Raw genomic sequence first — 14,146 nt, forward strand, 5'->3', positions numbered from 1 at the left:
AAAAGGAAACAGGTAGACCTAAAAGTAAAAGACATACATTGGATCATTGGAAGTAAATCCAGCACATCGCTAGATAGTAAAGTACTTCTATACAAGACCATCATAAAGCCTATTTGGACCTATGGAATCGAACTATGGGGATGCGCCAGTAAATCGAACATAGCCATAATGCAACGAAGACAGTCCAAAATACTGCGGATGATCACAAATGCACCTTGGTATGTGTCAAATCAGACCCTACATGACGATCTCAATGTACCATTCGTCAAAGAAGTCATCCAAGAAAGAAGCATAAAACACCACGATAAACTAGGACACCATAGCAATACATTACTGCAGCCCCTACTGGAACAACAACAACGAAGAAGGCTAAAGAAATTATGGCCCGCAGATCTACTTGATGGTTAGAGGATCTCTCATTGGAGGAGCCCTCATCACGACACAATAAGCACACGAGGACGGTGTTTAAATTAGCAAATTAGCTAAAAGAATGTATTTATTCTGATTGCTAATAAATATATATATAAAAAAAATCCTTCCTTCGTTTAGAGTTCCCGCCTTGCGAACGTGAGATAAGTTTCACGCTACTTATCCAATCCACTGAGCTAGATGATTCCACGAACGTGACACCGAAACTCGGGTGCGAATGGCAGAACGTACGCTGGACAGTAGTGAGTGGCTTAAGTGCTGCAGTACTGATATTATTAAAAATGTTACAGGCAATTTTGATTGTATTAATTTTACTTAATTGTAGGTTATTTAATAACCCTTGTACACAGTAACTGGACTATGCAGTGTCCATTCCAACAAGTAGAATGCAATATAGGACACTGATGTGTCCTTGGCTGCCACAGAGAACACCATGTCAGCTCTCTAATACTTTAATGTGTGTTTCACGCCATTATCCAGCATTCCATCCTTGTATGAAAGCTTTAAGGGACTGTGTTTATTACGGCTTGTGCATACCATAATACTGCCACGTGTTTATGGCTCCGTGACTAATAATAACGGGCTCTGGATTGGATGATTGGATTTATAATCACCTTCTTGTACAATCACTCTCAATCACAATCAATTTTCAGCCGAACCCTTCTTCCTTGACTGCCGAGGCCTCGCAACGTTCTCGTTCTACGACTGACTTCTGATTTATGACTGAACTATTTATATAGTATCAAGGAGGATCCACAGAAAACATCACTTCTTCTATTGCTGCGAAGGTATGTTTACAGAGCCGCTGCCTAGCAACAGAACTATTCATTGCCGCGGGAACGTGTTCAGCGACTCGTTGGCTAGCAATGGGCATGGCGCGGACCACATAAAAACACTTCCTGCAATACCTTATCTATTGTTACGCGCGCGTATTTCGGGGGTTGCCAGAAATGTGTCTACATGTCAAAATACTCAGTGGCTGGCACAGTTCACAACTGCCCACAAACAGCATGTGTCAACACGGCGGTCTGAAACAAAAAATAAAGGTCACCTGGGACAAAAATACGAAAAATTACGACGGCAGCCAACATATTAACAAAACAGATATTTCGTTATGTGCCTTCCCTTCGCAGACCGCCATTTATTTTTCTTTATACCCTCCGTCCAATATAAGTGCCTAAAATTGTAAAGCCTCCTTAATTTTACTTATGCTGCATGAAATATGCGCCGATCACAGAGGCCGCGCGGTCTAAGGCATGAACTGTTTTCGCTCGCTCGGACGCTGGGTTCATGGGCGCGAATCCCACTTAAGGCATGGATTTCTCGGTGCGTTTATTCCGTGTTTGTGTTGTTCTGTGTAGGTAGCGACCTTGTGACGGGCTGAACCCCCGTCCAATGAGTTCTACCGACTGTGTAAAATATTAAGGAACTGAAAAAGCGGTCAAGGTCCAACAAAAGGGCTGCAGAGACATAGATAGGTGAAACATGCGTATTATTTTTTTTGGCGGGACAACCTTATACACAGCACTGTTTAAACTTTATGCACCATATGACGCATTAAATTAAAATAACAACTGCATAGGCTACTGACGGGTATTGATATGTTTTAATATAATGTGTATACTTTCCTCCAGGAATATTTGTTTTATTTGGATTTAGAAATTTATAAACTTTGAAAACTCTGATACATAACGTTAAGTTGTTTAAATTATACTGCTGCAGGATCTGAGAAGGGGAAGGGAGGTTGCGCATGCAGGCTTGCGTATTTTTCTCATTCACTGAAGTTCTCAGACCCCCCTCCCTTAGCTCATCAAGAATCACGCTGTATCTTGTCTGCTTACAATGGAAAATACTTACTTGTACATTTATATGATTACAGCGTCTAGTTTTACGGAAGATTACAGAATACAATATTACGCCTGGCGTAGTCTCCCGTCTTTTGGGCTATAAACACGGGCGACCTATCAGTAATAAGAAATATTATTAGAAACAGTTAAGCACAATTTTTAAACTACAAATCGGATTTCCAAGTTATGAAGAATACTGTCGCCTGGGATCTGACATCGTGTGCTTTAACAGTCTGGTATCGCCGTTGCGGAGAAGGCGGTTGTTGCCATCTTTACTAATCCTGAAGATAGAGGCACAAGAATCCTCTGAAACTTTTGTACCTATCTACCGCATGGCATCATACACAAGAAGACAGTAATTTTGAAATTCTAAAACTTGGCAACGAATGAAGAAAGCAGTCTTCTGGGATTTGGCACCGTGTATATGTGGTGTTAACCGACGTTTCAGAGGAACGTATCGCCCCCATCTTCAGGGTAGAAGGAAAAAATATAAGAAATCCGCAAGACTGCTTTTACCGGTTCTCACGGTCTCTTCGCTTGCGGATTTCTTATATTTTTTCCTTCTACCCTGAAGATGGGGGCGATACGTTCCTCCGAAACGTCGGTTAACACCACATATACACGGTGCCAAATCCCAGAAGACTGCTTTTTTCATAGTCACCGCCGTGAAAGCCTCAAATCTTACATTGGCAACGAATGTTGATTTTTTCTGGCCAGAGGTCTGTCGTGTGTCTTATCTCTCTGTTTATCGTATGTAAAGGAAAAAATACTTCACTTAACGATATTCTTACGATGTCTTACGTCATAAAATATACACACAAACACCGGCCGGATGTGGATGACCAAAGATCATTCTGACTTACAAATAATAATGGTCATGTACTTACAGATACAATAATTTATAATCAAAGCAAAATAATACTTATCAATATAAAATCAACTGAAAGGAAAGCGATGTAAAACCGGAAAAGAAAATCCACGAACATAAACGCAACGTACATACATCTCACCTCATCCATATGGAAGTCAGCTTTCGATGTTTGTTGCCATTATTTATGTTTTATAAAACAAATTTTTGTCGCCGCGCTAAACAGAATATAATGTTACTGTCCTACCTTTTTAGGGCCCCCGAGACTCTTCACATATACGACAAGGAAATTTGTACACGTTAAGAGCTGACGTTTCCACGGCGGTGACTACGAAAAATTCCATCTCCTGGTATGTGGCTCCATGTAGATTTTGTGTGGACAGACGTTTAGGAGGAACGTATCGACTCCATTTTCAGGGGGGAACCAGCGTGTGCATGTGGCTGCATACCCTGAAGATGGAGGCGATATGTTCTCTCGAAACGTTGGTTCACACAAAATCTACATGGTGCCACATTCCAGAAGATGGCATTCTTAAAAATTATGCACGTCCAGTAATCCAAACTTTCCTGATTGTCCACTCCCCAGTCTCCATGGCGTAGTGCTTAATTAATTACGCACAGGGACAACTTTGCCGTTAATTGTCTAAGTGTACAGTGCTTACCGGGTGAAAAATGCAACTACGAAACTCTACGTTATGTACGAATAACGGCCGTAACATTCATCTCGACTCTGTTTTGTACGTAGGGAAAATTTTCAAGCAAAATTATACCAGGCGTGTCTTAATCCGCGCTTCTGAGGCAGAGAACAAAGAGAACAACTTCAAGTGGTGAAAGAGAAATGACGTTTCGGTCAGAACAATGACTGCCTACGAACTGGATGGACAGGATTATACTTCCGGTGGGGGGAGGGAATTCTTTTTGCACCGCAATATCAATGACGGCAGGAGTCGCGATAGCTCAGTTGGTATAGTGACGGGCTACGAGCGGGACAACCAGGGTTCGAATTCCGACAGGGGTAAGGCTTCTTTTCCCACAACGTCTAGATCGGCTCTGGGGCCCGCCCAACCTATCCTGTGGGAACCGGGAGTGATTTCCCCAGTGGTTGTGAGACCGACCACTCATCTCCATCTAGTGTCGAGTTCAAGAATGGTGGAGCTATATTTCCACTCCCACATACGTTTCCATGGAACAATGTTAATTAATTAAATACAGGGACAACTTTACTTTTTACCTATCCATAACGGCTGTGGGACCCAACCAGCATCCAATTTCGAACAGGTACTATATATCTACAGGTGTTGCTACGCAACTTCACCCTACTCTCATAATCTGAAATGTTTATAAAGACGTCTCCCCTCAGAAGCTACTCTAAAGTTGTCCCTAATTAATTACGCATTACGCCATTAAGACGTATGGGGGAGTGGATATAAAGATCCATATTTCCTGACCTCGGCGCAAGCTGGAAGTGAGTGGTCAGCTTCACGCCTCGGCCGCTCTACCCCAGGGGAAAGAGCCCCCGGTACCCATTGGATAGGAGGCTGGGTGGATCCCAGAGCCGGTCTGGACGGCGTCGAGAGAGAAAATTTTTGACTCTTAACTCCGACCCCTCGGTCGTCCAGCCGTAGCTAGCCGGCTACAGAAACTGTTACAAAGCTAACTAATAAAAACAGACAAAATATTTCATACATCCAAATTTACGCAGCTCTGAATGTTTTAAGACCGCGGTAGCGTAGTTGGTTGAGGCACTATGCTACAAGCCGGAAGGTCGCGGGTTAGATTCCTGATGAGGTCACTAGATTTTTCAACTGACCTAATCCTTCCAGCCGCACTGTGGCTCTGGGGTCAACTAAGCCTATAACAGAAATGAGTACCAGGATTCTTCCTGGGGGTAAAGGGCGTCCAGCGTGTAAGGCTTACAGCCTCAGCACCATCTATGAGCCGTTTGTCTAGAAGATGTGGGAGCCTCAACCTCTCACAACCCTATGGGCCTCCACGGCCTGTTACAGGGATAGCTTTACCTTTACCTTATCTTTTTATTTAGGTTTCTCCTCCCAATTTTCATTGACCAAATAGTGCATTCCCGTCTATCGTCCGGGGCTGGTACAGCAGGCCAATTAGTTCTTTTAGTTTTCTTGGGGTGGGATGGGACTGAGTCCACTTCGTACGTCGGGCACTACTGGTCTATTGTACCAAACCCGGACGATAGACGATGTGCGTGGAGCAGTCGGTGGAATAAGAATTGGCAGACAACTTGCTCCAATGCCACTTTGTCCACAAAAAAATCTTACATCACCTGACCTGGACTAGAACCCGGGCCGCCGCAGTGGGAAGCAGGTGACTAACAGCCTGAGCCATGGGACGGTCTAACAGGTCAATTAATGGCCGGCGTACCAAGTGGACTCAGCCTCACACCACCCAAAGAAATAAAAAAAAAAAAGCTAAACCTGTAGACCTCTCAATAAACTCGATTCCCTCAACACTGGGAAGACTGGGAGGAGTTGAAACTGGTCGAAAGTTAAACGTAGGTACATGCCCCACGCCATGTTTAACCAGAACTCGGGACAAGAGTTCGAACAGGCCCAAACACAAATGTTCACCCCCACATATGCCACATTTAGTTACAATTCAAGAAGCATGAATGGACGTCATTCACTCGTAAGGCATTTCCTGTATTATGAATTGCATACAAACGCCTAGATGCACAAGTGAGTTAGTATCACGCATGAAACTGTACAGCCTGACACATCAGCTATAACAGCAAGCCTTAATTTGCAATAAGAAACTGCCTTATCCACCGCCGATGAACTGATGAATGAAACCGCGGTATCAATGAGAGAAGAGGCGGTAGGACCCGACTGTAACACGGCAGTGCCGAGAGACAGAGAGAGAAGGNTCAGTGACCAGCCAGTCGGCCATGAGGACGGACCCCACACCGATAAGAGGGGTGGGGGGAGATGTGCACATGACGTAACGTGACGTCATAACCTCTTCTGACTTGCCTTGCTAGACTAGAGATTGCGTAAATGTAGTGTGGATGCGTTCCGTCACACCTGTCTACGTAACCATCGACGCTCGCCCAGATTCCAAGTCAAAGAAGCAATAGACCCGTCCCTGGCGGTCGTCCCGAATCGTCAGCATATCTGCCCTTGACCTCACGCGCTGTATTGGTAGAGGTTCCTGTACTCCCCTGCTCGCTCGACAACAGTCATCCGAAAGATTCCATCATCATCTCGCTGATGCGAGGAAGTTAGCCTTGACGACAGAGATGTTTAGCAGCGCAGATGACTGCCTGTTCAAGCAAACGATGTATTCGGGCAATGTCCAAAGACGGTGGCAAAGCTAAACTGATAACGGTAACGTTTTAAAAGTTCAACATTCGAAAGCTTAGAAAAAGGAAACTGCATCTCTTTTCTTAAGACTGCGAACTGATTTTCTGGAAAATGGTATATCACTGAGCAGCCGATATTCAACAATACAGAAATTCCAAAATTTCATCACTGTCAGAGCAGGAAATCCGCCACTGGACACTATCACAATACGATTTAAATCAACTTCTCCAAAATCCATACTCCTTAGAGCCATTTTATTATTATTATGCCATTTACGAGGACTATCGGTCTCCATAAGTTGACCACTCACCTCCAGCTAGTGCCGAGGTCAGGAATATGTGGATCTATACTTCCACTCCCCCATAAGCCTTCATGACGTTGTGCGTAGTTACTTAAGCAGAGGGCCAATGTTACTGTTTCTACCTTTATCGGTCTGCGAAGCCGGGATAGCTCAGTCGGCATAGCGACTGGCGACGGGCTGGAGGTCGGAGAAGTCGGAGTTTGAGTCCCGGTGAAGCAAAAATTTTCACTTCTCCATGTCGTCCAGACCGGCTCTGGGGAGCACTCAACCTCCTATACAATGGGTACAGGGGGCTCTTTCCTCGGGGGTAAAGCGGCCGGGACGTGAAGCTGACCATTCACCTCCAACTAGTGCCGTGGCCAAGAAAATGTGGATCTATACGTCCACTCCCCATACATCTTCATGGCATAGTATTTAATTAGTTAAGCATAGGGACAACTTCATAGTTTTTACCTTTATCTGTCTTCATAATTATGTCCTTCAATGACATAAAAATTGCATTTGTCACCCCGTTCACGTATATTTATGAACACAGTTTAACAAATCTAATGCAAAGACGGCTTATCTGGCGGCAACGCTCAGTTCGGATCACGGCAGGGACTTCGTTCATTCCTTCCAGGAAAATGGCGAGGCAGTACTTAGATCAAACGACGACCTCGTCCCCTTCAAAATCCTTTCCGATTATCTGACGCCCAGGTCCAGTGATCCTAACGGACCAAACAGTCTTCACATGAGGAAGGAAACAGATCAAGCTTCCGAAACGATGTGTTCTCTAGAATACTGAACGAAGGGCAAAAACCAAACAAATTGAGTACTCCGGAGTGTTATACACCATCGTCTACTGCCTACTCGAATATTATACAGTATCGCCATTGCAGCTGCGACCTACAGAAAGGAACTGGTTCCCAGAGCGAACGTCGCCACAATCAGCACTCCTGCTTTATATTCGAGAGGTCTCAGGTTCAAACATCGGCAAGGAGATCGGCTATCCAGAACTTCTCTCAGTTCCCGCACACAATCACACCACGATCGCTTTCAATTCATTATTCACTAATCATCATACCATTCTTCCCTCATAATCTGAACAACTGGAAAATGAAAAATTCTTAACGGGGCACTACGCCATGAAGAGGTATGCTCCTAGTGAAAGTGAGCGGTCAGCTACACTTCCCAATCGCTTTGCCCTACGGGAAAGAGCCCCAGCACCATGGCTGGTTCGAATCGAATTCTGAATCTTCGGGCATAAAGCCTCGGACTCAGTTATAAAACGGCTGCAAGTATAAGCAAACTGTTTACGAATTACAGATTTATATAAAAATGACACTGGCTATAATCTATAATCAAATGATAACAGCGCCATCCCCAGCGTGACGAGACTAAGAAATCATACAAAATACAGCAACAATGTCGTCACAGGCTTGAAAACCGGCCTACATAAAGGCTGACCATGTTTACACTGGACCGCATTGGAAGAACAGCGGCGCAGGTATTTCAGAGTTTCTTTTTTGTTTTCTTGAAGTGATCTGGTTTAAATTGGTTCCTCCAAACGCCTGTTTGTATCCACCTTTGTCAGCATCAGTTTTAGTTGGTTGTAGAAACGTATGCTTCTGAGGAACCCCCATCCCGTAACAGCAGTTCAGAGGCAGCTAGCTCCCAATCAATAATGTAAATTCCGCCAAGCGGTACGGCGAGGCAACTCAATCCACATGACATATGACGGTGACAACGCGGCACGGTCTGAAATCAGGCCGCCGACCCTCCACTGTTCCCCATGGAGAGTCGAGTACTACACTCGGTAACTTCACTCACACTGACTTCGAAACTTCGCCATCTACACGAACAGTTTCGTTTAGAAATGAAACTGCGTGAATGCTCAGTACATCACCCGCGACAATCCTTACCTCTGTTTTGCAGCTGAACTGCTGGCTGACGGCTTTCAAAAGCAGCTGTATCCCAAAACCAACTTCATGGCCATGGGCCCTTCTTGACTAGCTAAGCGACTACTATCACGTGCCAGATAAATCCATTTTCTTAAACTCTGTTCTCTTCTCCCGAGTCATTTCACAAGCTTTCAGTATCGAAACTATATAGCATCGGATGGTGAATGAATAGTGAACAGTGAATTAGAATGGATTTGGAAGGGGTTGTGGCCTAATCGAAGTATTACCCCGGAATTTGCTTGGACTGACGATGACCACGAAAAACCTCAGTCAAGATAGCGGATGTCCCGGAAGAGATTCAAACCAAGCACCTCCCGAATAAAAGTCCGGAGAGTTACCTCTAGACCAACCTATTCGGTAACTCCGTTTTAATATTATCTTCCAATCTATGTATAAAGCTCCGGCGGCTAGTTACCAATAGGATGCTAACAGGGGAATTATACTGAGTGAAGGAGATAAACAGTACATGAGGCACGCATTGGAAAACAAGAAATAAACACAGCATTTCTGACAGTAAAACCTCAAAGGAAGAGAACACGCTGGAAACCTTGTAGCAAATGTGGAAGGGGTGGGATAATGCAATAAGAATTATAATAAAATCTGTTGAGATGCGAATATGCTCACAAGGAGTCAATGGAGAGTTACTGTTAACAAGTGCTGTAGTGTGATGCTGGTTTTCTGACTTATGACACCGCGTAAATGGCCACCAACATTCCGAAACAAGTTGCTGCCTCGATCTTCTGCGTATCCTAAACCTACAATCATCCTCAGAGTAATCTGAAAATGGAGATAGTTGGTTCCCCAAAAACGTCGGTAGCCAACGACACTAACCGGTAACATAGTCAGTAGACTTCCATTTTAATATTCATCTTTTTCTTNCGTTTGTCGGCAAAGTTAGTGCCAACTTTAGAGGAGAGAGGGTGTCGCACGGCCAGCGCTACGAATCCCCACGGTCGTTAATTTCGGTTTTTTTAGACCGTTTGAATATTCATCGCCGTGGAAATTTAAAAATTTGTAGTGAACCTTCGTTTTCCGAAACGGAATTTTCTTGCCAAGCTGGACAGTCACCAAGAAAGGCTTCTAGGGCTTGGTCACAGTCTCACTGCTATTCATCAGTTTGCAGTTTAGTTACCATCACTGTCAGTCAAGACTATATATACTGAATGATCGTGTAACAGTGAATACTGAAGTGGAAACAGTCGTAGCGTAATTGCTGATGATTCCACCACCTTTGAGGTCTACCAACATTTCTTCCTCCCCGAAACAATATTTTCTGGCTCTCTGAGGCAGTAACTCAATTAACGGCTGTTTCTGTTCACAATGGAGATGGGATTCACGCTGACGTTTCGAGAGCCACAAGTGACATCGAACGCAGAATAAGCCGCGACACAACTCATACTAGTTAACGACCACAGGGACTGTTAAACGAAAACGCAGATACAACTGAAGTTAAACGCTCTCGGATATACCAACAAGAACAAGTTACGAGAGTATAACTTTCATCTGCACTCGCTCAGTAACCGCTCCGAAGGGTCACCTTGACAGCGGGCAGAGTCGTGGCATCGGGTATTCTACAACCTGCTGCACGTGGTTCGCAGATACCCCCTAAATATACCCACAACCTTACAAATGGAATATATATATATATATTCCATTTGTAAGGTTTTATGTGTGTGACTACAGACGGGGTATCGATTCGTGAATGGATTTACTCACCGCTTATAAACACCACTCGGAACTACTGCGCCATCGCTAATCTCAACACTTTACAAATCATTAGCACAAGCAAAGTTTTATCAGTCTTCACTAGTCGTATCCTGGTAACGAATTTTAACATAGTAATTATAACAGTTTCACTGTAATTACAGCACACGTAAGTGTTCTCTTCACAGCAGGACTTACAAATAACTCGGCCGCCCCAGTTGTCTGCAAGATAACTCCTCAGCAAGGACCGAGTAGAAAGCACCGCTTCCAACGGCGGACGTTCCCCTTCATCTGAGTTCCAAAACTGTCCTAGCCCCAGCTTCTCAAGTCTCACAACTGTAACTCTCAAATTTCTGCCAGCCTGCACTCTCTCTCTCGACCGACTGGTAATGGCACCTGGTCCTTACACAGCCTCGGCACGGACCACACAGAAAATGCCGCTTCCAACAGCTCTTCTATTGTTGCAGCCATCACGTGACGGCTACTGAACCACTGACTAGCAACGGGCGTGTTTAAAGAGCTGTTCCCCAACAAAGGCTGTCTCTGCTAGCTTTACAATTCTTGCTTTCAGCAGACATGCTGCATTATTAATGCTGGAAGGGCTACATCAGAGTAGATAGATGGATAGTTAGGGCCAAAAAATAAAATATGGTAATGAGTCCCGCGGGACTCGGAACCAAGCTTCATTGTGCTGGCGAGGGACAACAGGAATTTAGCAGCCTGACAAACAGGCAAAGTCATGAGGCAGTAAAATACGGTCACGGAATCCGATGCAATTGGAACCGACAATACATGTTTTGGCGAGGACCATTAGCAATTTCCTGAAGAGAGATAGGGCTCAGCTGCACGACTTCCAGAGCCGTGAGACAGAAAAGTATGGCCATAAGTCCCGCGGGACCACGAACCAAGAATGGCTGTACTGGCGAGGCCCAGAGAGAGAGCGAGAACTCAATAGAGAAGTCACATTTTTATATACACCAGGATACATCTGATACATGAATGTATGCCTGCGATGAGTAAATGTATAAATTTTATGCCGTGTGTCTGTGTACACACGTAAGCCTGACTTACTTCCAAGAGGAAGGTAGTCATAACATTAAATAAATAAATAAACAAACGTTTAGTACTTGTAGAAAACCAACTAGCCTGGAAAAGCTGGATGTAGTTTCTTAACGTCCGGTGTGTTTAACATTAATACGAATATTCTGTCATGAAATGACGAAGTTCCAAATTTTTATCAGTACTGGAGGTAACTTACACAACCATAAACACATGTTAAGTTCCATGTTTCTAGGCTCAAGGCCACCAAGATGTATTATTCCTTTAAAAAATTCGGTTACACTACAAACACTGCACGTGTCGGAATATGTGCGTCACAAAGGCCGTTAAAAACCGGGTTGCGCAAGGGCCAGACTGAATAATATTCTCATAAAATCATAATTTAATATCAACAAATACTACAAAAAACGGAAACTTTCACTGAATTATTCACCAGGCCACAATACGTTAATTAAGAAGCAGTTTCAAACATTTTTCAGATTATGGGAAATATCATCACTGGTCTTAGTGGCAAGTTCGACGTTTCACACGAATTTCAACTGGAGTGAAGTGTGCACTCAATAGCTGTTCTTTACTTGCGACTTATGTGATGGAGCCATGACTCCATACAGCGTACGATCATGAATGATTTACACGCCATTTCAAAACGCTAAAACGTTAGGGGGATATTGTCATGTGTAGGGTGGTACGCGTGACGAAATGACGGGTTCTAGTTCTGATGATCTGATTTATTAACAGCTTGCTACACACTCTCTTAATTACACTCTAATACAGCGCTACTGCTGATTTACACACTTTCCAGTTCATCGCTGCACACGCACTAGGATTCTCTGTCTTCCACTAGTCGTCTCCTAGTAACGGATTTCCACACAGAAACTGGCACTCCAAATCACTCCAAATATTGCATATAATTAAGATACTCTCAAATACTGACATCTGTTAAGTCACAGTCAAAGTTATTTTACAACTGGTGGTTTGCCGCCAATCAGTTCGTCTTGGTGTCAGCCCCTTGAGCACCACGACCATAGATTATTTTTCAACTGAATTCTTGCGGTAATAGTCCTTATGTAACATCCTCTCCGACGAAGATGGGCTTGTCTCTTATGAATACACTTGGCCTTCCGTCAAGTGTATATTTCGCACATATAACATGTTACAGCTAGGAGACGAGAGGGGGGGGGGAAGTTCCCGACGCTATACAGTTTCAGTATGGAAAGCGTCGTTAAGTAACTTGCGAAAGAAAGAAAACCTTTCGAAACATTACAGTGTATATACAGAGCTTAATACATTCAGACAAAAAAAAAAACAAGGACGTGGGAAAAATTACTCAGTACACCATATACAGGGTGTTTCATGCGTTACCATCAATACAGATAAAAAATTAGAAATGTGTAGATCTTTCCGTTGCATTTTCCTGCACAAACGTATACAGCGATGACACGTATAACAATGACTAATAACCTAGCAGGCCTGTATATCGGTAAACTTGCAGACATATTCAAGAAGTGCTCGATTCGAATCTCGGCCAAGATACCGGCTGTCCTGAAGTTTTCATGGTTCTCCACAGTCCCTGCAGGCAAATGTCAAGATGGTACCTCGACGAGACCACAGCTGGTTCCTTCAAAATCCTATCCAATCGTCGTACCATTGTTCTGCTTGACTGACAGCGTCGTGAAACAAAAAAACAAACAAATAATGCTTAGTGTCTCCGCCGCTAAATACCTCAACTCACTCCAACTTCTTCCAGCTTCTCTCATAGTCGATCTCCTCCAGCTATTTCTTGGTCTCCCCCTTCCTCTATTTTCTTGAGGATTCCACTGAAGCGCGACTTTTGATGGCTCTTCACCATCCTTCAGCGTGTGGAAAATCAATCTAAATTTTCGTTTCTTTATCTCAATATTTATATCTATTTGGCCATACAATTGCCAGAGAAATTTGGATGTGGTTGTAGAAGACCAAATTCTTAATATATATCTCAAACATCTCCATTAAGCGGTGACTAACTTAAAATAAAACACCCTGTATATTTTCAGAAATGAAATATGACATAAGTACTCCGGGGAAGAGACAGGTACCGTTCTTATGACAAATCAGATAGATATACCTAGCAAACAGCGTGTGTAAGATGGGGCCCATGCATTTTTCATTACACGCAGCAATGTGAGAACTCTTCCACAGACTTCTTCTCTTACACGTACTCTCTACCTGAACAAAACTACTCGTGTGCTTGTCTGTCCTATGACATGAAAGCTTAAATTTAATGAAACAGATCTTAAGGTTCCGTCTGTCCTTCATCCCATCAGACATAAAATGGTAGCCTGAGGCGTCTCTGCGCCATCTTGTGTACTGTACACGATGATGAAACGAATACCTTTACAGAAGCGCTGTACACACGCAGAACCTAACAGAAGTTTATGTGAAAAAGCATGGCACCTGCTTTACATTGGGCACTCGGTAGGGTACTGGCTGAGGTACTATGCTACAAGCAGGAAGGTCCCAGGTTCGAGTCCCGATGAGGTGGATATTTCCCATTGACCTAATTTCTGAAACCGCACTATGGCCCTGGAGTCGACTAAGCCTCTAACAAAAATGAGTACCAGGAATATTTTTGGAGGGTAAAGGGCTGCCGGCGCGTAAGGCTGACAACCTCACCGCCATCTGTGAGCCGA

This window comes from Cryptotermes secundus, unplaced genomic scaffold, assembly GCF_002891405.2.
Source record: "Cryptotermes secundus unplaced genomic scaffold, Csec_1.0 scaffold209, whole genome shotgun sequence".
Taxonomy (NCBI): domain Eukaryota; kingdom Metazoa; phylum Arthropoda; class Insecta; order Blattodea; family Kalotermitidae; genus Cryptotermes; species Cryptotermes secundus.